The sequence below is a fragment of the Thunnus albacares genome, chromosome 5 (genome assembly GCF_914725855.1).
Source record: "Thunnus albacares chromosome 5, fThuAlb1.1, whole genome shotgun sequence".
Lineage (NCBI taxonomy): Eukaryota > Metazoa > Chordata > Actinopteri > Scombriformes > Scombridae > Thunnus > Thunnus albacares.
In genome coordinates this window covers 28102888-28130189 of record NC_058110.1, presented here as the reverse complement: position 1 = coordinate 28130189, position 27302 = coordinate 28102888, and the positions used below count along the sequence as shown (strand labels likewise).

The window sequence follows — 27302 nt, the reverse complement described above, 5'->3', positions numbered from 1 at the left end:
ATGATTCGCCCTCCGTCCGTACACTGTTTACACCCGGCGCGCAGCAAAAAGAGCAAGAATCTAACAGGCTACTAGTAAATTTTTGTAAAAACGTAAAGCGTCAGAATTGAAAACCAGACAAAGAGAAAGCGCTCAATACAAATTTATGGCGATATTTGACACCGCAGCATCACTCTTTCTCTCCCTGCCACCTCAGCGCCTGCCGAAACAAGATTAGGGATCAGCCAGACAGTCAATCTCACTGACACACAAACACACACACACACACACACACACATAGACACACACACACAAACTCTCACAGGGGGTGTTTGTGACTTAAAAGCTGCCATGGTTTTCTTGTAATGCATTTGATGACTTACTCACCTCTACTGTGAGTCTCACATCTTATTGAATGGCAGTTTGGGGATGAGAGGGATTCCTTTGTGACCGCATTGACTTGACTGGAATTTTGCATCAGTGTCGCTCTCATTTACCAGCAGAAAATACTGTAGCAAACACACAGACACGTCAGAGTACAAAACTGTTCATGTCCGTTTTTAGTCCGTTAACTACTTTACTAAATCATTACTAATTTCTAAAGAATATTAGGCATTTTTAGATTGTTTTTCTACAATCATTCTTGTAAAAGTTAACATTTTATCACTGTTTTTGGCTCATAGTTGTGTATTTATGATGTGATGTTGCAGCTTTTTTGAAAACTTGTGGTGCTCAAGGTCTGTTTTGCTCTCCAGACTACATAATTCAAGTTTCCTGGAAATCACCAACAGCCAGAGTTCTGGAAACTGCACACAATAACGATCCATTAACACATATAGTACAGGTGATAATCTCAAGTAAGCTTCAAGTTCTCTGCAAGCTGATTTACTTCAATGAAAAACGGCCTAAAAGTAGGAAATCATTGATAGAAACTCATGGAAAGCTAAAAAAATAGCTGGGAGTAATGTAAAATATATGTGACTAACAGCAATTCTAACAGCATGATCTTTCAGTCCATGCAGGTCCTTGATACCTGTGTTTTTTCTTCCATCTCGACCCTTCTGTTCTCTCGGTGCTCTGTTTGTTCAGACCATCTGTTTGTTCACCCCGATTTATTGTCCATTTTATCTCCACACTACAGCGAGCACCATCGCTACGATATGCAAATATATGACCAGCTTTGTCTCTCGCAAATAACAGCGTGATCCCAACTTTTGCATGTATGACTGATGATCGGGAGTCATAACCAGGCAGAGAAAACAGCGCGGCGGGTTTCGTTCGACGCCGGCGGCGCGGACGAAGCGAGCTGTTAAAAGTCATCAATAGGTGTTTTCTCTAGAGTCTTAGAGATAGAGACACGTCTTGGCACTCGTCCCCTGTAGGTTTTACTGTTGAACGGTTTGACAAATGAATCCATACCAGAATTAGAGTTTAACATATACACAAGTACTGTACTTAGAGTCACACATGTACCCTCATGATTCCCCAGAAGCCTGCTGTTACTCGGCTAATGACCCAACTCGGTTCCTGAGTCGTTTCTATTATTGGGATACGCTCCTATTCATCCATCATTGGCTGCTTGGTGATGCAGGGTGGCAGGGCGCATAAGTGGCCCCGCACTTCCCTCCTCTCAACCCGCTGTCAAACCCCCCCCCCCCCCCCCCCCCTCCTCTTCCTCCCTTTTTTCTCTTTTTATCTCTTCTGTCCTTCTGTTTTCCTTTTGCTCATCTATAGATGGTTTATGTGGGAGACCGGCTAAAGTAGAGCAGCCTTTTATTCTCTTCCTCTGTGTGGGTTATAGTAGTGGCTTCAAAGGAAAGAGGGTCAGTTAATGGAGCGCATGTAAACATCATCAAACGATGTCATATTCTGTGAACCCACACCGTCGGCTCGAGTGTTGTTTTTTGATGTGAAATTAACTTGGTTACCCCGCGCGCTGATAGCAACAACACTCAAAAGCAACACAATGAAGGACATCCTGGGAGCAGGTGCAGATAACGCATCGGTTTACCTCCACAGTCTCATGTAAAACTCATCAGCGCCTCCCCCTTTGTCTCCAGAGGGAGCTTAGCCTATTAGCCACGCACGTAGAACTAGCCACACTCGTTTGTCGGTTTCGGTGGAGTTTCTAAGCCGTATTGTATTTCTAGCTGGAGCCTGTTTTTCCAGATTTGAAAGGATGATGATGTTTGTCATTACATGTGAGTCTCTTTCGCTGTTCAAGCAGATTGAAGGCGGAGATAATCATCACCACCACCACCTACGACTCTGAAAGCCACTTGTTTTTTTTGACACATTACTGACAGGAGTGCATACCTTCTTGACAACCGGCGTGGTTGACGACTACGGGATGAAAGTGTCGAGCCCACGGTGCCTAACTACCAGCTGGTATCAATTACACCTGCTGACATCCAAGCCCTGTGAATGAGGATACGGCGTATTCTCTTTCTCCCCTTTTTAAGATTTAAACAGAAAAGCTCTCAGCGCAGGAATTAAAATGACACACTTTAACCCCACTCACCTGACGACAGGTGAACCCAGCGCTCTCAGACCACCGTGTAATCACAGTGTAAGACCACGACTGTACTAAAAGGGGGTTTTGGAGCGACCTTAGACCAAAGATGAGAGCTTTTGAGCATGTGAATGAATATATGTGTGTGCACATTTGGTGTTCAAGAATAGGGGGGGTGCAGGAGGAAGATGCTGCTGTGAGACCAATTAGCTTGTTCCTTGATCCCAGCCCTACCGGGGGGATCTCTCTGGGAGCAGGGTCTGACTTCCTATCTGGCAATGCAGCACTGCAGCTGTACAACATGCACATGCGCACACACACACACACACACACACACATATATTACTCGCTGCAGTATGAAATCATATTCCGCCAAACGATACAACCATAAAGCTCCCCACCTTGTAGCATTTTTCTGTTTGTGATTAGTTGTCAAGCTTATGAGCGCTCCTTTTTTTTTTTTTTCTTCCTGCATCTCTTTGATCTGCTTCACATCCAGTATTCTCTCATATTTTTTTTTTATTCCTTTATTAACCCTGCTCCAAGGTGCCTAGTCTATTTTGAGCTTTCCTTGCCAATCCTGTGGAATCTAAGACTATTTGATGATGCATTAATAATATATTTTCTTTCTTTCTTTTCTTTTTTTTTCCGGCAAATCGCTCATAAGCAAAAGCGGGAGAGCAATATAAGGGGGAAAAAAATGTATGTAAATGTGAGATGATGATAATAATAACTCTGCTCTAAGACAGAAATGTTTGCTTTTGTGTTTGGTAGGTAGCAACAGGGGCGAATGCTCAATAAGTGCATGAGAAATGCTTTTTAGTGGGAAAAGGGGCGCCTGGGGAAACTCTGTAATGAGGACGAGAAGGCGTTTGACATGCTCTGTCGCGAGCTACAGGCTGTTTCAATCCCGCGCGGAAGAAGTAGAATAACCGAGAGGAAGACGGCGAGATAGAGGGAGGAAAGACTATAGGAGAGAGAAGGGGGGGGGGGGGGGAGAGGAGGATTATGAGGGGAAGAGGTCTGAGTTAAGCCCCTACGCCCCATCTGGGAGGAGATGAGCCACCCTGTCTGTTAGTGGAGGGGAGGGCTAAATTAAGTCATCAGCAGCAGCACTGAATTACGGCCAATTGCAGATAATGGCTAGTTGGAAATGTCACAACAATCATGTGTTGATTAGCGCCACTCCAGGCACTCAGCGGTGTCTTTTCTCTCGCTGGGTCATTAAGCTGCTGAGCTATAGTCACCGGACTGCGAACTTCAACATGTCGGTGTGTGTGTTTGTGTGTGTGTGTGGATAAACACAGCCACACACACACATACTGAAGAGATGATTTCTCGTTAACCGTGTCCATTCTAAAGCTTAATGGAAAATCAGTCTGTGGTAGCGGTGTAGACTTGAAATTGTGGATCTGTTTGTGCCTGAGTGGGAGAGTCTGTGTGTGTGTGTGTGTGTGTGTGTGTGTGTGTGTGTGTGTGGGTGGATGCATTCCTATGTTTGTGTTTCTATCACTTTATCAAAGTCCAGAGCCTTTGCGTTAAATCCAACCAGTCCACCGTTGATTACCGAGTTACTGCGTTCTGACCCTTTTTTCTCTCTCCTCTCCTCTCTGCCGCCGCTCATCCCCTGATGTATTTATTATCGGGCACGACTGGCACAAGATATTAAATTAAAAGCTTAATTGCTTTGGAAAGGAAATAGTTGCCTGCAGCAGAGGAGTAGTTGACATTTATTTACCCTCAGATTAACCTCGAAAAACAGACACACACACACACATATATATACACAAATACTTTAGTCTCCTTTTTTTTTTTTTTTTAACAGCAAGATAACTCGGCATGTGGAGATATTCAAGTACAAATCCAAACTGAAACCAAGTGTTTGCTTAGTGGTGACAGCCTGCAGCGACAGCACGGCCCTATTTCAACATCTCAACCTTTCTATTCAACACTTTGGATTGCAACTTCTTTTTGGAGCATATAAAGATACTTTCTTAATCATTTACTACATTTTTCTTTTTCTTTCTAATATCATGCTCTTACTAAGTATTTCAGTAGAAGTATTTCAAATAAAACACACTACCTCCTTTGAGGAAATGCTCTTTACAGATTAGAGTTCGCTCTCCATTCTGGACTTTGCCCTATTTGACGGACAGCCAGCCTCATGTTTGATATGAATATCAATTATTTGGGATTAGCCTACACCAGAACAGCAGGAGGGGCACCATGTGATTTTTTTTTTTTTTTTTTTTTTTAAAGCACATCTAGTATTTAATGTGTCTGCCAATCATGACAGATTACTTCTAACCGGTTGAGCATAAGTTAAGCATGTGATGGTTTAAGTCGGGCGCTCTGAGTCGGTCTGCCGGTCACATGCTGGGCATCGGGCTCGAGCTGCCGCCCACGCGGTGCAGGAAAACAGCGGCGATACTTCTCAAACATCACCGCGCTGTGGCCGTATTAAGAGCGGATTCTCTTTGAAAACTGTCCAAGTTATACAAAAAATCCCATCGGCGCAACGAACCTGTTTGTTTGAAGCGGTCGCACTTTGAAATGGCTCATAAGAGAGATTGACTCGAGAGCTGTCGCTGTCAGAAATACCGAGGTGAAGAGTTGAAAGGGAGGGGAACTTTTTTTTTTTGGATGGCGTGTCTCCCGACGGTATGATGTGAGTCCTGCTTATCTAGCTGGCATGTCATGACACAAGTATAGAGACAGGCTGAGCACAGTGGCCCTGATGAATAACAGTTTTTTTTCTTTTTTAATGAAATCTGCACAAATAGCATCAGTGTGTGGGCTGTGGCAATAGAAGGTTTCTTATCTTTTTTTTATCCTAATTAATGTCCTTATAATGACTTTAATGTTAATTTAGAGCTGAAAACTTGTTAATCTCGAGTCATTTTAAGTGCGTACTTCTTTATAAATGTGTAAAACAAGAGCAAAAGGAGATTCTTGCACTTTTAGTCATACTTTGCTCGCTGCGCAAGCCAAGAGGAGCGGCTCACATGCAGCGGCAGCCAAACAGTCACTATCGTTGCCTTCAGGCCAAGATCTCTTCCCTCCAACAAGGTTACACAGTTTTTTAATGCTCAGGGGTGTTATTATTCATTCAAAGTAATTACACAACTAAAGGAAATATCTCTCTGGAGAAGGAAATATCTCTCTTGAGAAAGGGAGGGAACTGAGGGTGGGCTAATGGAGCCTATTGTTCTCCAAGTCTGTGTTCAGACTTCAGGGAGAAAGGAAGCACTTTGGAGGAGTGTGTGTGTGTGTGTGTGTGTATGTGTGTGTGTGTGTGTGTATGTGTGTATGTATGTGTGGAGGGCTGGCTCACTCACATGAGGAGTTTGGGGTTGTGTGAGGTGCTGTGCGTGCCTGGCCGAGCCTTGTCTTGGGGGTCAGGAAGAACAGCAGGAGTGTGTTATGCTGCACTCTGCTGGAACCCAGCTGGGGCATTACTTAACCCACACACACACACACACACACACACACACACATGCACACACACACACAGACATACATACCTTTTTGTAGTTCAGTGAACACAGTGTCGAGTCATTGTTAAGTGAACTATGGGTGGATGTATGTGTGTATCTGAGGAGAGGGTGCGGAGTTAGTCTAGTGTCTGTTCGTCAGGAATAGCTACTTCTGTGAGTGTTTCAAACACGAAGCGCGTGTGAACCGAAGCATCGATGTCGCATGCTTTTTCTCTTACTCTCTGTCTGCGTTTGTGTCTCTCTCTCTCATCTCACTGCTTCGTTTGGATTTCTTGGATTTTTACTAATTTTACTAATCCCAAAGAGAGCCTGCTGATGTAGAACGATGTAATAAAAGAGCTCAGTGCATTTTCACAGTAAACGTATAATAACAGGTGTGTGCACAGGTGTGTGTGTGTGTACGTGTGTGTTGATTAGATCTGTCCGTGTTATGAGTTCTGCACGGTTATCTACCATATGTGCGAGCCGAGAAGAGGCAGCTGCAAAAGAAATATCACCAGATTCCAAGTGATTTTTTTCTAGTCTGATTTTCTGTGTTCCCTAACAGATCTCCCAGGCCACTCTCGCTCCAAGGACAGCTGATTTCAAGGCCTTTTTCCACGCATGCCTCCCTGCTGCCTCACTCTTGGTTTGCTGGCTAGTGTCTCTCTGGAGATAGGTTTAAGGGGACATATCATGCACATTTTCAGGTCTATATTTATATTCCGGGGCTCTAGGGGAATATCTTTGCATGATTTACAGTTCACTTGGTTTAGCCTCTTTCTGAAACAGGCCGTTTTAAGCTCCTGTCTCTTTAAGGCCCCCGGAAGCTGCGCCTCGGCAGACATCCACCGGCTCAAGAGGCTACGTAAACAAACAGTAGTAGTAGGATGTCATTTCTTTTTCTCGTTCTTTTACTAAAAATGGTAACTTCTCAAATACATCCCTACATGTCTGAGCCTGAATCCGATCCAAAATATGCAAGCGGACAACATGAACAACCCAGAACGGATGGCCGTTTGTGTTCATGCACAAACAGTCTGATGTCATTTCGATGGGGAAGTAGAGGTAACACTGAGAACGGAGCGTTCAGAGCAGGCTGCAGCCCTGGGTTTTGACTCGCAGGGAGCATTTTTACATAAGTTTACCTCAAGTTTTGGAACTTTAAACATGTTTTACATAGACACCCAACATTATAACAGTATTAGAATAACAGAGAATCACAAAAAGCATGATATGTCCCCTTTAAAAGTAAACGTGGAGCTGTGAGTTTTAAAATAGTACGATTGTAGTACTTTTTCTCTCATGCTTGTATAGGAAACTTGGGTTTTGTTTTACTGAGACATCCTTAAATGTGTCTATGTGTCTGTGTGTGGTATGCCTACTGGCTAGTGTTCTGTTCTCCACACAGAGCAGTATTGATCAGTGGCGGTGCTCTTAAGTACTGACCGGTGTTGCAGTTGCTTGCTCGCTGGTCAATACTGCATTAGCCCTACAGAATAGTGCAGTTCTGCTGAAGGGCAGAGTAGTAGTTGCAGTCCTCTGCTACACCTTAAAACAACTCGACACAAAATGCACAACCAAGCGCTGTCCTCTGTGCAACCGCGCCTTCAAATGATGCAACACGACCAAAGACATACACTTAACCCATCACTTTTTTTTTTTTTTTTTTTTTTTCTTCATTTTACCCAGAGACTCTGCCTCCTCTTGCTTCGCAGTCAGTTTCTTGTCTTCACTGCCTCCCATTCTCCCTTACCTCTGACTCAAGATATTCAGAAACACTAAGTATTTAGCATTATAAAAAGCTCTTGTCTCCCATCCAGCTGCTGTCAGCGTGTACGCAACCACTCTTGATATGTTTATCTACCTCTGCTCAGAGCTTCCCAGAGCTGTCAACCCCCAGCTTAGCAGAGCCAGTAACCTCTTCTCTTTGTCCTCCTACTGCACAGTCAGATAGTAGGAATCAAAGTTAGAAGGCTTCACATGAATGGCTTTTCTCTCCAAATTTGTACACAGTTTGGACACAAACTTTATGGCTCTTTGTGGTCAGTTTGTGTCGGGTCGAATCTGTCCAATGAGAGAAACAATCAGTGGGAGAGGCGCTGAGCATTCCTGTAAGTGCATGCCTGTGAACAATAGTCCTTTATGTTTGTCCAGGCTCATTGTGCAGTCTTAAGTGTCAACACAAAAACAAGGCCTACTGCTTAGAGTGCATTAAAATCAATCAGAGGCCATGAGGCAGGGCACGTCTTGTTTCACATATAGCATTAATAAGATGTTTTGCATCAGTCAAGGCTCCTGTAGTTGCTAAGTGACCATTGAATGACTAAAGCCTGTAGTTGAAAGTTAAGATATTTCTAAGTTGTATCATTCTTCACACTGAGCGCTGAAAATATGCAAAGCTTCAAGTGTTGCAAGGAATGTGCTGCAGTACTTCACTGATGAGGGAAGGAATGACTGCTTCTCGCTGCTGATTTTTTGTAATACATGCAAATTCGGCGGAGGATAAACATAGCTAAACTACTCATTTTAACCTTGATTTTGTGGGAGAGTGTTTATCTAAATTGAGTTAAAGTGCATATATAATATATATATATAAGTCTTCCTGATATTTTGCCCCCCTCATGTATGTTAATGGAGTGGACAAAATCTTAGGAACATTCAATATAATGCACTCCAGTAGCCCAACATACGACCTCAATAATAAACATAAAGTAGAATTATCACCTTTCTGACAATGTCAACAAAAACTGAAAATGTATAAGCTTCATAAATGTAGAATTTATGGCAGAGCTGTTGTATTGGATTGCATTACCTAATGAACTGGCCAGTGAGTATATACAAATTAAATGAAAAACCGATACAGGCCTGAATGCTTGACCCCTACAGTGAGGAGAATCCGGTGGCTCTGTTATGCTTTAGGGAGCATTTTGTTGGCATGGTTTTGGGTCCACTTGTCCCCTTAGAGGGAACGGTCACTGCAAATCAATACAAAGTTGTTCTGAGTCATCACCTTTATCCGATGATGAAACAGGCCAGGATGACAATGCCCCAATTCACAGAGCACAAGGGATCACTGAATGGTTTGAAAATGATGTGAATCGTATGCTACGGTCTTCGCAGTCACCGGATCTCAACCCAATTGAACACCAGTGGGAGATTAGACAACGCTCTCCGCCACCATCATCAAAACACCAAATGAGGGAATATCTTTTTGAACAATGGTGTTCTTCAGCCTCGGCATTGATTCTACAAGTCTCTGAAACTCTTCTGGAGGGATGAACACCAACTTTGTATTGATTTGCAGTGACCCTTCCTTCTAAGGGGAACCATGCCAGCAAAATGCCTCCCACAGCGTAACAGAGCCACCAGATCCCCTCACTGTAGGGGTCAAGCATTCAGACCTGGACCAGTTTCTCCTTTAATTTCCCTTAACTTTTATTTTGTCACCCATCTGTGTGTGTGTGTGTGTGTATGTATATATATATATATATATATATATATATATATATATATACAATCTTACACATTTGTATGCGTGCAATGCAAAATGTATGGACTTGTTTGTTGCTTATTCAGAATGAGTAACATAGCCAGTATTGATTTTCAGCACTTTCAAATTGTAATGGGCAAAACCTAATTTGCAAGCAGCACTTTGTCAGCAAATTGATGATATTCAAACAAATATTGCCTGTTTGGGAAAAAGCGAAATACCTCTGGCGAGACAGCGTGTCTGAAGTTTGGCCCTCGCTGAGCTAAATTGGTCCCCAGACATGGTGATCAGACCAAATCAATGACGACCGCCACCAGATGCTTGTTTTGTTTCATTCTGTCCTACCTGACCTGGTGGAAGTGGAAATGCAGTTTACAGGGCTCACGGAAGAGCTGCATTGATTGTATTGATTCTTTGAACGTGATTGTGTGAGATAAACAAAAGGAAATGGGTTTTAGTGCTTCAAGATACCAAATACCGGACTGGACCGGTGTACCAAATTTTACCACTGAGTACTGCACGTGAGTCAGCCGCTCCCGAGTGGAACATAATGACAGGACATGAATGAGAACGCACCACAATCAGGACAACTGAGAGACACATGGTGTTTTTATTTCTCACAACAGCAGGGCCAGCTCTACTAACGCGAATGTTTGGCCCCGACTGAGTGAGTCACTGACTGAGTGATGAAGTTACACCATTGGTTGGCCGAAGGTGGCCGAAGCTAAGTATCCCAGAATGCATTTTGCAACAAACGGCAGCATTAAGCTGTTTGCTGTAGGACTGTTAATATGTCACTTTATTAAGTTTTAATATATTTTTTAGGCAAAATAGTAACCATTTATATTCCCAACATGTGGTCAGTTTATCCAAATAATGACATTTACATGAGAAAGGAGGATCTGTGCGCCGTTGCCAGTGTGACTTACTATCAATTTACATCTCATAATGACAAATGGCGATTCAGTTGGTTCACATAAAATCTTTTTTAAGCTCATACACTGTACCGGACCAGCAAGACCAGACCTACTTCAATACCATAATCTAATCTACTGTATAAGCTGGCCTCTGAGCTCAATTTTCACTCTGTATAATAAAAACAAAAAAAAACAAGGAGAGGTTTTCCTGTTTGAAATAAAACTAATTTTCCCTCTCCTCAAAACCAGATAATACCGTAACCTTTGAATCCCTCGCCTCCGGCTCCGGCTCGCTTATCTTAACCTCTGATGATCCCACCCTCCTCAGCTCTTCTCCTGGCCTGTCATTCTCCTGAATCAGCCTGCTCCACATTGCCCCCATGACCCCTATTCCCCACCCAGACTCCCACTCAGGTAGCTGCAGCGCCCTCAGGGTTTAACCATGAGTGTTCATGACCATGAGAACAGTGACCTCGACCAATCCGGCAATGTCACCTAGGATTTGTGTGACCACGTGTAGATGAAAATAAATCTATGATCCGAGCACTCATGTAATCAAGACAACTATACCTCCCTCTGCTCTGGGCTTGAACTTGAATTGGTTACAGTATTTATGTAAGGCGGTGTTTAGATTTCACTCTCAAGGGTGGAGAAATTTGTTTAGATGCAATTCAGGAATATTCAAGAAAGCAATAATAATGCTCTGATTCACTTTTAGCCCTTTAGGATCCTGTAGGAATAAATCAATCAGGTTAAATCAATAACAGTAGCGGCGTCGTCTAATAGTAAGAGCTTATCAAGAGTGAAACAAAAGGGCCCATTAGGTAGACATCCATCATCACCGTCGCCCCTGAGACAGAGATAAGATATCAGTCTGCCATCTCCATCCCCATGAAGGTCACCATGCTCCAACCTCCAGACCTCAAGGTGGCAGGTCACAAACAGCAATCTGTGGCGCAATCACTGCTCGCTGGTCTCGCCCCACACAATGCAATTTGGCTCAGAGGCAGCTTTTATTACTGCAACGGCAGCCTGTTGTTTGGTAAAGCTTGCCGCATGGGCAGAGATTGTGGGGGGTGGGGGGTGGGGGTGGGGGGGACTGGGATGGGAAGTGATGAAAAAGGATAGCAGTGCAGGCAGGCGAGGTAAGAGAAGAGGAGAAAGTAGGAGATAGGATAAGAAAGAGGAGAAGGAGGTGCAGAGTCGAAGGTGTGAGACACTCGAGAGAGGAGTGCAAGACATTAAAACCTAAGAGTAGGAGCAGGTGTTGGACTATGCCTGACTGATAAGGATCCTGGTATCCGTGTGGTACTCTATGGGTCTGGTCCATAAACTGTATATAAAGATGGATGTAATGAGGTGTGATGTCACCCACTGGTTGTTTATTTTCAGCGCCATCTTTTCCGTTTGGAGCAAGGACCTTCCAAATAAGGAGTTGCCAGGTGTTGTCTTTCACGCTCTGGAAACACGCCCCGCTAGCTCTGACTGAAGCAAACGTTAGCTTACTGGGAAAACTGTTAGCTACTTTAGCCAAATTGTGCTTATACGGCAGGTATCATAATCAAGTAACATTAAACTTACTGAAATATTGTGACAATAGTTGGACTGAGTGCAGTTGACTCATTGAAAAAAAAATCATTGAGTTAGTATATCTGGAGAGAAGTTGGTGCTTTTTGAATAGGAGTCAATAGGAGCCAGGGATATTTTGCAGCTAGCATCTAGTTGCTGTCGATGGCATTGCACAGCCTCAAGCTGGGGTAGTAGTCACTCGGTCTGGTCTCATCAAGTAGGACTCTGTCCTCTTCAGACCGCATCATAGAGGTGAGTAAATTCAAATAACACGGGCAACACAAGGATAATGCACCAAGACTTCAACCACATCTCTGCTAAGAATATGCAGATGAAATCAGAGCCTTGCTGATGACTCAGATGGGAAGGATCAGAGAGGCTCAGTATTTGTATGTCAGTGTGAGGAGACAGCACTAACCCTCTTTCCCAGTCTCTCTTTTCTTCCCTCAGAGCCATGTTATTTATGCACAGCACCTTCAGTGACAACACCTTTGGTCCTCCCACTCCCCTCTGTCCCGTTCACTGGAGAGGGGGATGATGTATTCCACTGCTTGTCTTAAAATGACTGGACTAGTCAATCTCCCCGGGTGGGGGGGGGGGTGGGGGGGCACAGTAAATCCTAAGATGAAACTTCCCAATCATGCTAAATATTGATCTGTTTAGAGACCCGTAGATGCTGCACAACAGTTTATGTGAGAACACCACACTGGGAGGATCTCTTTATCATTTGTCTATATGAACAGTAGTTAAGAGAAAACCCAAAGCTGGTGCATGAATGAAAGTCATAGCCTGGGCTAACTGACTATCATGCACTGTCCCTTCTCTTTTCCTACTTTGACTTTTCTTCTATGTCTTTTTTCATGTTTCCTTTTTCTTTCCTCCGTTGCTTTTTTCTCTCCTTATCATCCGTCATCCTCCAGCTTTGGCTGCGGGGGTGCTGGGGTCTGCAGCAGCGTCAGGAGACACAGGGGCATATGTCCCATTCCTGATCCCTTTATGTAAGGGGTTTTGGAAGGGAGGAAGCGCTCGGTTGAGGTTGGGTCATAAGCCGAGGCTAATTGGCAGCAGGCGACTGGGACCCTGTGGGGACAGAAGAGAGGTGAGGAGGGCAGGGGGGCCACGCTACACCCAGGGAGGGCTCTCACAAAAAAACAAAAAAAAAAACAAGGCATGGTCCTGCTGATTCACATTTCAGAAGAGGGAGAGGAAATTTGGCTGCATTGCTGTATGAGTGTAGTAAGGATGATAGTGAGGAGCAGGGAGGAGGAGGAGGAGGAGGAGGAGGAGGCAGAGGCACAGATGCAGAGTGTAGTTAACAAAGGTTGCCATGACACAGTGGTTGATAACACCGCCAGCCTGTTGCTCAGTGAGCGTGCAGACCAATGCATTATTGATAAATAAACATAAATCTCTATTGTCTAAAAGTACAAGAACAAGGTTAGAGATATAATTATTCTGACATCAGATAACAGTTCAGTTGTACAATGGAGGTAAAACCTTTTGTAATGAAAACCATTCAGTCTGAAATGATAGTTAATCAAGTGAATGGATGATGGTGTAGAATGACAATATTTGAATAAATCAGGTGTTTAACTGAAAAATCATTAACATTTATCCAATCAAATATGTTTTTAAGCATTTTATCGTTCATCTGCAAAGGATTACGCATCACGCATCTGTAATGCAGCCCTTGTGTAATCAAGTCCAGTCCCGGCTGGCTAATAACGTCGGTTAGATTGATGTCTTGAGGCCGTGGCTGGCGAAGCGTGAGAACAAAAGATCTGTCAAACGTGTCTGTGTGTGTGTGTGGTTAAAAGGACAGTCACCACAAGCGATAAATTACGAGAAAATATCCCACTGGATTTGTTTTGGATTAGGCCAATTTCCTACAAGACGTCAGTAATCCCTGGAGGACGCAGGTTTTAAGCCTTTTCGAGGCTGCGGAGACACAATCTTGTCAACATCACTCCCCATCTGTGGCTCTGCCTCATCAATTCATCAATGGCCAGCTCCAACATAATGCACAAACTGCCAACAACAGCAGATGCAAGCTGGGCAGAATTTATAAAACATACGTACAACTTGTTCTCCCCAACGCTGTGGACTGATTTTGTTCTCTACATTTCCTCTAGAGCATTTAAACCAAATATATACGTCAAATTTGCATATTGCTCTTAGGAATAAGTATTAGGGGAAGAGGGATTTAGTGACCAGACCTAGTGATGCTCTCTGTCCACATATTGGCCGGATTATGACCGGGCTTCGCTCCAAGCATGCTGTTCCATGCTAATTGCTATTGACTGTTATATAATACCATTTGTAGAGTCGGTTTAACATAAAATCACATCTGGTGTATTAACATTGACATTTTCATGATGTAAATTCCGCAGTATGTGACTTCTTTTTTTTTCTTTTAGTTCATTTGTGTTTGCCGGTTTATCTCTTGCCAGTCTCCAGGATTTATCTGTCCAATCTGTCTTTATCTCTCAGTCTTCCTGTCTTCCCCCTTATCCATTCTTTTCTCCATGCAAACATCTATATTCCTGTGCTTTGTCTGGCACCATGGATCTTATTGATTGACCATCCCTTCCCCTGCAGCTTCTTGCATCCCGGGCTTGTTTTCCAACTTGGATCGATACTACGTCATAATAATCCTCCCCCTTCTCCTCTTCTGTCTCCCTGACGCAGCAGCAACACCTCCTTCATACATCTCTACGTACTCAGGCATCTGCATTTTGCACCACAGAGCAACGGCGCACGAATGAGTCTTGTCTGACAAAGGGTACATCGATTTCTCCTGACCCACGCGCAACGCTGGGGAGCATTGATCCAGGCCGTGTTGAAATAGTGTTACTTATTGAGACGTGATTACACACTAAATGGGATTGTCCATAATGGACCATTTGAACATACAATAGGAAACTGTCATGTAGAAATGCTGCACTGCGTAGGAGCACACCAGGGAGATGATGTGTTGCCAGCAGTTCTGCTGCAAAAAGATGTTGTTTTTCCACTCACTAAGGAATACCATACACTGACATATTAATCTGAATAATTGATGATACATGAAAATACAGAGGGTGCCAGACAGTGTTTGAGAAACAGCTCAATCTCTTTTTTTTCCTTGAGTCAGAAACTTTTCCCTCCAGATCCCCTCTAGACATGTTTTAAGACATAGAGAAATAAAAAAAATGATATGTTCTTTCCACGAAAAAAAATCATATACCTAGCTATTCATTCTTAAAATTACATCTACTCCTTCTTCTTAATTGAAGAAAAACCAGAATCTATGAACACACAAATATTGTTCATTTTAAAGGTTTAAGTGCTGGATACACCATGTCCATTGTGGTGTATGTGCACTGGAGGCTTGCACATCATACTTGTGTAAGTTGAATATTGGACCACACTTGGCTCCAAACTAATTGTGATGTCAGAAATCATGGTGGTATGTACACACCTTAAAGTCAGATTTAAGGTGAACGCAGAGAAACGTTCCCACTTCAGCAGATGAATGTGATAACAGCCTTCTTAGTGTCAAACTCTGCACATTTATCATTCTGCACATTGGAGCTCAACTGAAGGAAGAAGAGGGAAAACACATTTTTGACTGGTGGGAGACTTTAAGGCCCAGTCAGACCAGCAAACAAAAGTTCATGGCAAAATCTGTTCATTTCTGTGGAACTTGCTAACTGTCAGTTAGCTAACTGACAGTTAGCTAACTGTCAGTTAGCAAGCTTGTTAACTTTTTCCCCCACTTTCAATAACTAATTATTGAATTAAATGATTTACAATCTAGAAAAAAATACCACAAGGGATTAAATAGCCACAAAAAAAACAAGAACCAAGAAAATAAACAGAAGCTTTGAGAGCCATTGTGACTGACTAAAGCTAACATGATCCACGCTGGCTAGCATGCTGTTGGTTAGCTCACCAGCTAATTTACCAGCTGACCAGGTAAGTAGTTCTTATGCCATAAAGCATCTGTGTGATCATACTGTGTCAGACATGCAGATGAATTTTGCTGTGGCACTCTCTAGTGTGACCTTATGTTTATTCAGTGCATCTCTGGATTTTCCCTGTTGTTGACTCGCGTGTGTTTGCACATTGATGGGCAGATAGATATAAACCCTTCTGTAAGGAAGGCCTTTATACTCTTTAAGTGTCCCGTAGCTCACCAAGGGACCATCCTGTTGATGATGAGGTCAGAGACGACACAGGTCTGCTCCGCTGACAGCTCACAGCACTCTCACACCTCTGGCCCTCTCCCATGAGCGCTGCCGAGAGGAGAAAGGACAAGAACATAGTATGGCGGATAATTGCTTTGGTTTTGGCTCTTGCTCTTTCTCCCTTTTCTCTGTGTTCTCAATCAATCTCTTTCTTATTGCCACCTTTTCTCTCCCCGCAGTCCTCCGCCTCCTGCTCCTCCGCCTCTTTGGCCTTTGACTCGGTCCCGTCTCGCGCTATTCCCTCGCCTCCTCGGTCAGCTGTCGTCGTCTCTGACGTTCCTTCGATTACATTGTTTACCTGTTTCGGCCGCACCCTGCGTACCTCACCTCCCCGACACACACACACACACACACACACACACACACACATACCTCCTCCATGACTCTTGCTCGCATGGCTGCCGGCTGCATTGTTGTTTCAAGAGCTGTTGAATAAGTTGTTTAGGACATTAGACAATGATCAATAGCTATTACTCTTACAACAGCTCCATCCAGGCATCAGTAAACAACTCCAATATCAAATAAACTTCAAATCCTTCCCCAGAGGACGTTCTTGCCACATTCCATATTTCCTGAAAGGGCAAACAACGCGTTTTTTTCCGCTGCCGTAGTTTGTTGTGTATGTGTGCAGGTCAAATCAATATCTCATTAAAAGTGATTATTATTCTCCAGTCACTGTTCATACACACTACCCGGTTTGAAATTTCAGGAAGGTTATTAGTCTGTTCATTTAGACAATTTTCCATCTTACACCAAATACTGATTAATGTTAAATAAAAACGTATCTGTTAGCACAAGTACCTATGTGTCATTTGGACATAATTGTGTCATATCCCGCTGATGAGATTTCTTATTCAGGTTGACAGATTTTGAGACCCATCCAGATTCTTTGTAGACAACAGATGCTGATAACTTCTCAGTGGAATCTCAGTGGATTTTAGCGTGTAGGAGGTGATTCAAATTCCTATAATTTGAATTGTGGGGCTAAGGATAGAGGGTGTCTGTATGCTGTACAGATTGTAAAGTCCATTGAGATAAACTTGTAACTTTGAGCGCTATAAATAAAGTTGACTTGAGGTGAGCTGAGATAACACGAGCACAGCGTAGATTGTGCGATTCACTTGGGATGCAGGTTTAAAAGAAAAAAAGAAAAATCATGCTACCCTTATTTTATTAAAAATACATATAATGGTCTTTTCATTTAACTTATACTGTAGTTGTTTATAGTTGTAAATGACACAATAAATCCCAGATAACTGAAGGAGTTGTGCAGTATATACTGTACTAATATTAAGAAAAAAATGTGTCACTTTATTGTAGGGCTGCAACAAATGATTATTTTCATTATTGATTAATCGTTTTTTCAGTTTACTACCATATAAAAACAGAGAAAAGCAACAAATCCCTACATTTGAGAAACTGGAACAAGGGAATGTTTGGCTGCTTTGCATAAAAAATGACTGAACCAATTAATTTCTTTTGATTAACGAATCTGTTAATCAGCAAATTTCTTTTGCTCTACATTGTTGTGTTGCAAAATGCACAAATCTCAGACAAAACACTCTTCTTGCAGATTTACATACAAATTGTGCAAAAACAGCAGGTGTACAGTTGAAGCCTTTTCATAGCATTTAATAGCATTTTAATGTGGACTGATTGACTTCCTGTTGGTGTTTTACATTCAGTCTTGTTACTCACATTAAAAGTTATTCACCTCATCACCTCTAAGCAGATTTCCCAGGGAAATTTGATGTCATGTCATTAGCGTTTTACAACTATTGTTTTCAATTACTCACAAGGCCTAGATCCAGGTGCGTCGTAGCTGCTCGCCTTTTAGTCTTTTCCTTCCTGGCTTTGTAAGGAGATGTTTTGCTGTAGCGCGACCTCTCTCAGAGGAACACGACGGAGCAGCCGGACGTCCTCCCGTTGCCTCATTGGTTGTGGCCGATGAGTTCATGCTCACTTTGTGACTGTCAACAACGCAAGAAATATCAAAAAAAAAAAGAATGCTGCTTTGTAGAAATGTCAAGGCCTTACATCATCAACCCAAAATGGAGTCAAAACATGTACTCTCTTTCGCTCTCACACACATAACATGCACGTTTGTGTGTCTCAACACTGGTTTCCAGGTTTACAATTGAAGAGGTTTTATCGCTCTGTATGAGACGGCGGATGAAATTAATACTGTAGTGATAATAAAAGTACTTGAACATGACTAACACCTGCTGCGACTTCTATTCAAGCTCTCCACCGCCAGACAAGCAATCTCTGGCAGCATGTTTGACCCCGTAAATGTTCCTGTGATCACTTTTTTTTTAAGATTACCCTTTTTTGCATTTTTGCCTTTATTAGAGAGTTAGTGTAGCGAGACAGGAAACAAGGGAAGGGTTCGACAAGCAACAAAGGTCCCCCTGGCTGGGAATCGAACCGTGGATGTTATTATATGGTACGTGCCTTTATAACCATTAGGCAACCAAGGTGCTCATGATCATACATTTCTATGAAACATTCAATGGCAGGAAAGGGCAAGGATTTCAGTTTCAATTGAGAAGAATTCACAGAAGACGTCTCTAAAATGTGTTCATCACCAGTGACGCCACTGTAAAGCACACATTCACCCTCCAAGGCCTCTCTGCTTCTTTCTTGTTTTGAATAAGAGCAAAAATGAACAATAATGTCAGTGAGAAATCGTTGGGCTGCAACTAACTTCAGATGTTTGATTCACTCTACTGCCAAAGCTGTGAGTTTTCAGCTAAAAAAAAATCACTGACGCACCAAGGTCCCTCCATTTCTTCATGTGATTTCAAATTAACTCGTGACAATGAAATGAATCAGTTCAGGAGCGACAATGTGGACTAATAGTTGGGAGTGTGAGTCAGGCCATTGAGGCTCACTTTTCCTCCACCTCAGATGCCCACACAATAGAGTCTCATTCTGCTGCCTGTCTCCCTCTGTTTGCACTGCCTTCCACAGGCCACTGCACCCAGACCTAATCACTTTAGAGCTGCTCATCTGAACCCTTCAGATCATGGGGCAGGACTAAACCTTGGCCCTCAGTTACCCTCTTACCACAGAATCAAAAGGAATTCTTTAATTTCATCCAGTGTCACAAAGTAAACGTGAAACTTCTCATCTAGACATGTAACGAGGGTGTCTAGACCAAACTGGGGTTCATCAGACGCCCTAAACACTACGCACAATTGATAAAGTTTAATAACTCTGGCAGCAGATTGCGAGGTATACAGTAGAATTATCCATGTTACAAAGTAATCTTCCTGAAATGTCTATCCAAACATGTTGCCACATGAAGCTGGATTTTATGGTGTTTAATTAGTTTCAAAACCTGCGCACATTAAAACCAGGTGCGTGCACGTGATACGAGCACACAGAACCAAACCATCCTCCCTCGCGAGGGATCATTTCTGCTTCGCGTGAACAAATGCAGTCCCTTGAGTACAGGGCTGTGATGAGCGCAAGCTTGATCCTCCCAACGCACTCACAACTGCTCAACACTCGCTTGTCAGATTCAGATGATTGGTCACTTTGAATACTGACCAAGACCTTTGATTGGCTGTTTGGTTTGATTACTGACACAGTCGAAGATAGGCAAAGGGAAACATAAATAATGATATTTAACGACTGATTCTCCAGTTTTTACCCCTTACACTTGTATTGGGCATTGTAGCAAAAGCCTCAACGCTGTTTAAACCCACTGTCAGATTTGCAAAACTTTTATTTTGCTTATGAAAACAAAAAGAATAAAAGACTCCACCTGGTGAATGTAAATCCAATATGCACTCTCTTTTAGGTCTGTATTTGGTCTCCATCAACTCCTAAGGGAAATATCTGGCTCTCTAGCTGCTAAATGCTCCACTATGTTCACCTATCACCAACTATGTCAGTTTGCTGTTTGGTGCTGAGCCGAAACAGAGGTAGAACTACTCTGAAAATAGCTGCCTGCTGCGGCCAAAAACATCATTAGAGCAGTGAAAGAGTGACATAAACAGTTAAGTTGGGGGCTGAGTCGCTGATAATTCTCTGTAGGTTCATCAGAGTGATGGCTCTGACATTACACATTGTCATAGCCTCTTTAATGTTGTCGTCACTATCAACGATCTCCGCCGACATCAAAAACGTGTTGGAGAAAACACAAGCAGACCAAGCTGATCAATCACATGGTATCTCTATAGCTGCTGTAGCCCTGATGTGTACTTACTGTGCATTTTTTAGGAAGTGCATGTTAGAAATGGCGAGGCTACGGCGTCTGGGTGCGTAGGCTCTGTAGTTTTGGCATAACCCCTTAATCCAGCCTGATGTTCTATTCTGTTGTAGCAAAAGTTGAGCCAGATTCAACATATTTTTGGGACGACCTTGAGTGTTTTTGAGCTGAAGAACCCTGTGTCCAACATAGCGGTGTCACTGGAATGTATTTTTTCGACACTCTGCTAATGTTGGTCTGAGTGAGGCCTTGATGTGGCTGGTGATAATTATCTCCTCCCCAACCAATTGCATGTGCGCACGGCTTCCAATGTCAGATCATTTTGGCAAAACGGTCTTGTCAGCCTCTATTATCATGGATCAGGTCTCTCACATTGCACATTCCCATTCTTACCTCATCTTTGCAGCAGTATTAGCATAATGGGACCTGTTAGAATAGAAGACGTTTTCCAATGCTATCCTGCACACACCTCCCCCGCTAACAACTCATGCCCTTTGTAGTTTCTAAGAATTCACCCCACACCCGACCCAGCTAAAGCATTAATTACCCGCTGAGGGCACATTGTTGTGTCTTATCTTGCTCCGGCACAAGGACTCGTCAGACAGTCGTGACATTTTTGGGAAGGTCATTTCTCAAAGAGCAAAAACAAATGAGAGTGACATCCTGTGAAAGGCCATGATATAACATGAGATCTACAGCTGACACTTTTACAAAACTCATTGTATCCCAATTACATGCAGCTCTTTGGCGCTTTGTGCGGCGCATGCTCCTCTCAGGTTGGGGCACGGTGAACTATGCGGAGCACACAGAGGCGGCATGGATCCATATGCTTGACCTTGACTCCTGCTGTCAATGCGTGTCTGAGTGAGCGAGCAGAACACGGATGCCTATCCATCATGCACACACCCTGCACTTCACACATCTCAACGCTTAAATGTGCATTTACATCAACGGGATGTGTGAGAGCAGGCTGAATAGTTGTTGACAGGGTGATTAGATTAAGTGGAGTGTGTCCATGTTTTATGGGCAGACAGCGAGGATATATTTATATACATACATGTGTGTGTGTGTGTCTGGAGGTGAAGGAGTTCCAGATTCATGGGTCTAGTGGGAGAATGGTTTTGGTTATAAAGTGGAAGTTGTTATGCAGGAGAGAGCGGTTCACATGGAGACCTTGAATGCGTAACGATGAATAATTGTGCAAGCAGCAGGTGCAGGTAAAATATCCAGGTTCCTATGAGCCCCGTGTCCTCTCCCGCAGTCATCCATCGCCAGTCTAAGACCCATCCTTACCGAGCTTCCTCATTTAACGGCTGCAAATTCACCCCATGGCTTGGGATTGTTTTTAAATTACTCTCGTGTCCCTGTTAGCAATCACATCCCCAGCCTTTGCGTTGAATATAGATTACAAACCAGAGAAGGTGGACAAATGGCACGCTGCCAAATCAGGTGTGTGTCTTTGCAGCTTTAGCTCTTGTCATGGCTGACTTCGACAAAATCACGCCTTTCACATTAAAAATCGCCCATGTGTATTTTTGGCTCTTATTCTGTTTTCTTTTTTCTCTCTCTCAAAACATCCCACCACTTTCTGTCAGAGCCATGCATGGCGAATTTATTCATCACCATTTCCTTTGGGTTATGTGAGTAGGATGACAAGAACATTTATTATATTTGTCATTTTTGCTCTTAAACAGCATCAAAAAAAAAGAAAGAAGCAGTGGCCTTGGAGAGAGAGAATGTGGTTGCTTCATAGTGGCGTCACTAGAGATGAACACATGCGAGGGATCTTTTGTGAATTATTCACTTGACTGAAACTGAAATCCTTGTTTTTCCTCTCTTGAATGTTTCAATGTATCATTGTGTGATCACCATTACAACCAACAAGTCCTCTAAATTAAATGGCCTCATACATTAGGTTGTTTGTACCGTGCACTCCAGGACGAACCATTGGAGCATTTTCAGAACGACCAATAGGAGTGTAATACGCCGCTTTCCAAAACCATTACTAATCACTGTTAAAATATAATGATGTTTTATGGTGTGACAACGCTGTGGTTAATCTGGTTGGGTTTAGGCACCAAAACCACTTGGTTAAGGTTAGGGATATATCATGGTTTGGGTAAAAATGATCACTTGAAATGTGGTTAGTACTTCCTTAAAGTTAAGAAACCTTTGTTACTGTCCCAACTCGCAATTGAAAACAGGAAGCAAACAGTGGTCTCCTGCAGCTAAGTCCACTTTTTGCCATCTAACTAACTATCTAGCTATCCGCCCAACACACCTCCCGCTAATAAGGAAGTCACCTCATATTGATATCATCTGAAATGTGTCACTTCCGCAAGTCATAATTACTACAGCTGCTAGATGGCGTCTGTCACTCAAACAAAACTACAGGTTGTTTTTGGTGAGTGAGTTTATGACCTGTAGTGTTGCTTTCCTTGGAAGGACGGGCTTATTACAACAATGGGGTCAAACTTATCACCTGCAGAGTCGGACTTTTGCTTGTATTGCACTGGAAAGCTGAAAAGAAGTTTCAGGAACTCTTAGTCATGTTCAAGTAGAGTATTAATTACCTGTCATACACATTTTCAATGGAAAACCCCTAGGAACATTCTCAACTTTTCCACCTTTTATGTATGTCATATCTTCTCAGGAAACCTCTCCTTTACTATTGAGGAAAGTAAAAGACCTTAGTGCTGGACCTGATTCTTATCAGGCAGTTTTGGGTCAGCCTTTTCCTCCCCTATTTGCCAGTGTTTGTTTTCAGCAGGGTGAATGGAGGATGTTAGTTAAATACACCCACTTCTAAACCAGGGGAGGAACAATGGGAACATTGTGCAGTAGTGGAGTCGCTGTAGCTCCTTGACCACCTCTTGTTTGCTTGGTTCATGTACTGTAGAAAGCCGAGATTGCTAATAAATCTTGTAGTGAGTGGCTTGTTACAGGAAGTGCAGATAAAGAGGCTGAACTCGAGTGTAAATGCACTGGCATGCATCCATGTCTCCTCATGTCTCCTCTCATTGGTGTTTTTTTTTTTTGTTTTTTTTTTCATCTTTTCCCAAGAAGTTTGACTCATACTTCTCTAGAGGAGGGGGGCACCCTGCCAGCATGTGTTTCCACCTCAGAGAATTTGTCGATTTAATTTAGGCTTTGTAACCTTGAAAACGCCATTCATCTTTCTCTTGTATAGATTTTTTTGACTTGACTGCTCCTCACCACCCTCTTCCCCCCATACTGTTTTTTGCCTCTCATTTTTCTCCATAACACCAGCAACATTGGTGGCAGCCACGCACGGCGAAATACAGACTGCAATTGGGTGAAGTGCAAGACTCCCAGACAGACGTGAGCAGGGTAAAAGGATTGGGAGCCCCATGCCAGGCAATCTCCCCGATAATGGAATGTGGCCGTTCAACAACATTCATAAATATTCAGATGAGGCAAAATGAGGCAGCCCAAGAGATTGTGTGGCGCAAGCTGTCAGCGGCATGCGCAAGAAGGAACAACAACAGCATTGCTGTGTCGGTGTGCTGTAGGGAAGAGGCCAGGATTTCGTTCTGCCGTGTAGCGAGAGTCAGGATTGCGGGGGTGGTATTGTTCTTTTTTGTTGAGGTTTGTTTGATTTTAAATATGAACCATGTTGATCTGATCTCCTCTTTCTGAATGGGTAAAAACAAACACATCCCACTGGCTCCAAGAAGTGATGTACGAGGGTTGATTGAGGTCTCACTTCACCTCAACAATTAGCATACGCTGCAGTTTCCCCCATGTGTATGTGTCAGAGCCGCAATTAACATGGCAGTGGCTAGCCGCATTTGGGTTGAGAAATGCTATCCCTGTGGTTCATAGTTAAATACTGGAATCCTAATGACTGAAATATTCTCTGCAGGAAAAGAACAGCAGGAAAACAGTCATTTTAATGACAAAATATTTGTGCTACCCCATTCCAAGGAGCTCAGTTTGGTGCTGTTAAGCAAACATGATCTTTATCTAATATTATTACAGCAATATCAGTGCAGTTTGCTCTGGTATTAAATATGTGCAAGGCACCTCCTGTGTTGATCCTCCTTAATATCAGTGATATTTTAGTAATAGAACTGAAATGGACATATAAATGAAATATAAGGAAGATTGGCTCCTCTTCCCAATGGCTGAAATACAGTTTAAATAAAATTAAAAACTTCCCTTTTCTGACACCTGTCTCCTGTACATTTAGAAGTAAAAAATAAGAACATTACCACAAACTCCTCACTTCTGCCACTGTGGCACTTGACCTTGTATAACATTCCTTCTCTTCTGTCTGTCAGAGCCTCATGTCTTTTTTCCGTCAGACATCAATAGATGTGGATGTTTGATTGAGCACGGAGCATGGTTTGTCATGCAGATGATTGGACTGCATGGCACCTCTTTTTCAGTCTTTCATTTAAACCCAATGCCAAGGACAAACTACCTTTTGTGTGTTGATTCACGGCTGTTACGTTCAAGTCATCTGCAGAAACAAGAGCATAGAAATTTCAGTCTCTTCATTTCAATAAAACAACATTACAGTGTGTACCGTGGATGGTTGGAATTTATTTAGTAAAGCTCATCATCATGGATATTTGATATTTATAACAGGCTGATTATATTATGTTATGCCTGATTGGTTATTGTAACGGGGTCATTGATGACAGAATTCCCTTTTTTTCATATTAGCACCCACAAATAAGAGACAGTTGGCCACTAACCCTCACTAACATCGTGACACTTATGGTCCCCAGAGGATGAATCCTACTGACTTTGGAGATCTTGTAACTTTTCCTCTAGCACCAACAACTTGGTTGACATTTTGGACTTTTAGGGAAACATCTCAACAAAGATTGGATTCATTGCTAGGAAATTTGGTACAGATATTTATGGTGCCCAGAAGATGTATCCTAATGACTCTGGTGGTCCCCCAACTTTTCCTCTCGTGCCACCATCAAGTCGAAATTACCATTTGTCCAGTACTTTGATTTATGACCAAATAACTGCAAAACTAATGACATTGCCATTTGCCTCAGCTGTACTTTGTGTTTAGTGCTTATTAGTAATTGTTAGCACGCTAACACATTAAACAAGATGCTGTGGTAAACATTACCCCTGCTTAACATCATCTCTAGACTCTTCGTCTTGTTCCAATGAAATCCCATCTGGGAACACATGTTCTATGATACGATCTCATTCATATTCCAATTTCATTCCATGGTTGAGAACAGTGGAGTGAAGCCTCGTGATCAAAATATCAATTTATATACATACCGTATGTGATCTGCTTACCTCCTGTGCTTGAAGAAATAGTTAAATGTAACTATTACACATTGTGGTCGTAAACCCTTTTTTAGGGCCCCCGTCAGACAGCACTTTGGGAACTATCGATTGGGAAAGAAAGGTCGATCGATTACACTTTACCCTGAAATTGAATGTTAATGCATGATCTCTGTAAAGCCTTCCAATGTGCATCAGTGGCACTGTTACTGAAAGCCGTTCAATGGAGGATTTATTTGACTGAGTTTGTCTAAACTCCCTGAGAGTGATGTAACATTTGATTTAGTGAGGTGAATAAATTGGTCCACCTTATGTCGTAAATCAAGGTAAAGTGTGGGAATGTTTGTGTGTGTGTGCGTTTGTAATATTCATCTACAGTATATCTGTCTGTATTTGTTGACTGTTGCTGCACTACTGTTTGCCCTTGCCAGTAACTTGACCCCTCACTGTGCTATTCATGGAACCTCAAACATCCAGGAACACACAGCAGCCAGGAGGCATCTATTGTTAATCATAGTGAATATTCAACTGTCACCAGAAATCAGAAGTGGAGTTTTTTAGGGGTTTCTATGTTCCGAACAAAAGGAAGTGCTTTGACTGAGTGGCCAAGAATTGTGGTCTTCTGGAAAATTGAAAAAAAAATAACAACAACAACAACAACAAAAAAAAAAAAAACGGGACTTCATCACTGCGTCTCAGAAATTGATGAGTACTTGTGGTTGTGTGTGTGTGTGTTTATATGGTTATGTGAGCTGAGGAAGGGGATATTATGAATGATATTTTTGTAGACCACTGTGGTGTGGCTGTTCCTCTGAACCTTGCTTTAGATTATATGTTTAGTGGAACAGCCTCAACAGCTCTGCGTCTAGAATATCCCAAATTCCTTCCAAGGCAAACCATTGCTTAATCTCTGAGCGAGCAACTATTTCATGAAGCAGTCCAAAAAAAAAAAAAAAAAAAAAACTCTAACCAGGCAAGATAAAAAAAAAAACCCCTCATTCCATTTTCTTATTTTGTCAGAAAGTTCCCCCCCACCCCCCAAAACCCTCCACCCCCCACTGCGGGACAAGCGTCAGTTTGTGCTGGCACCCAGATAAAGCGGATCAGCTGGCATAGAAGAGGCGTCCATATCCAATCTCTGTTTTGCCCTCCCCAACAGCGTTTTGTTATTAACTATCTACTCCGCCTGCAATAGGAAAGCAAAAGAAAGAGGAGGAGGAGGAGGATATGAGAGAGAGAGAGAGAGAGAGAGAGGACAAGTGAGCCAACATGCCACTCTCTCAAGGACGTTGGCTCCTTTTGACTGAGGACACTGTCGGTCAGACTGCAGTGTGTGTGTGTGTGTGTGTGTGTGCATGCATAGGCCAGGAGGCATCGGAGCCTTTGGGTCATTCCTCTCTGTGTTTATTTTTAGTTCCTAGCCACTATAACTGGGCAAATCCTACAGCTTAAACCATCACGGGGCCTCAATTAGGAGAAGAGAGAGAAAAAAAAAAAAAAAGCAAAGCTGCTCTTTGGCTAGCCTGAACAGTGGCTTCTCTTGCATAATGATGGGTCAATAGTCACTCGTTAGCTAATGATGGCTATCAGACCGGGAATTAAAACCCACTTAAAAACTTAATAGA

At 42.7% G+C, this 27302-nt stretch overlaps 1 protein-coding gene and 1 long non-coding RNA gene across 2 annotated transcripts in view; one reads left to right on the top strand and one right to left on the bottom strand.

Moving 5' to 3' along the window:
* The window catches only part of magi3a (membrane associated guanylate kinase, WW and PDZ domain containing 3a), a 121183-nt gene that overhangs the window by 13929 nt on the left and 79952 nt on the right, over positions 1-27302 (top strand). The gene's annotated exons all lie outside the window — the stretch shown is intronic.
* On the bottom strand, positions 11800-16969 carry LOC122981916. Its single transcript, XR_006403361.1, has 3 exons — positions 16338-16969; positions 16125-16223; positions 11800-13026 (listed from the first exon to the last, which is right to left on the bottom strand). It is a non-coding gene; the product is annotated as an uncharacterized LOC122981916 (long non-coding RNA).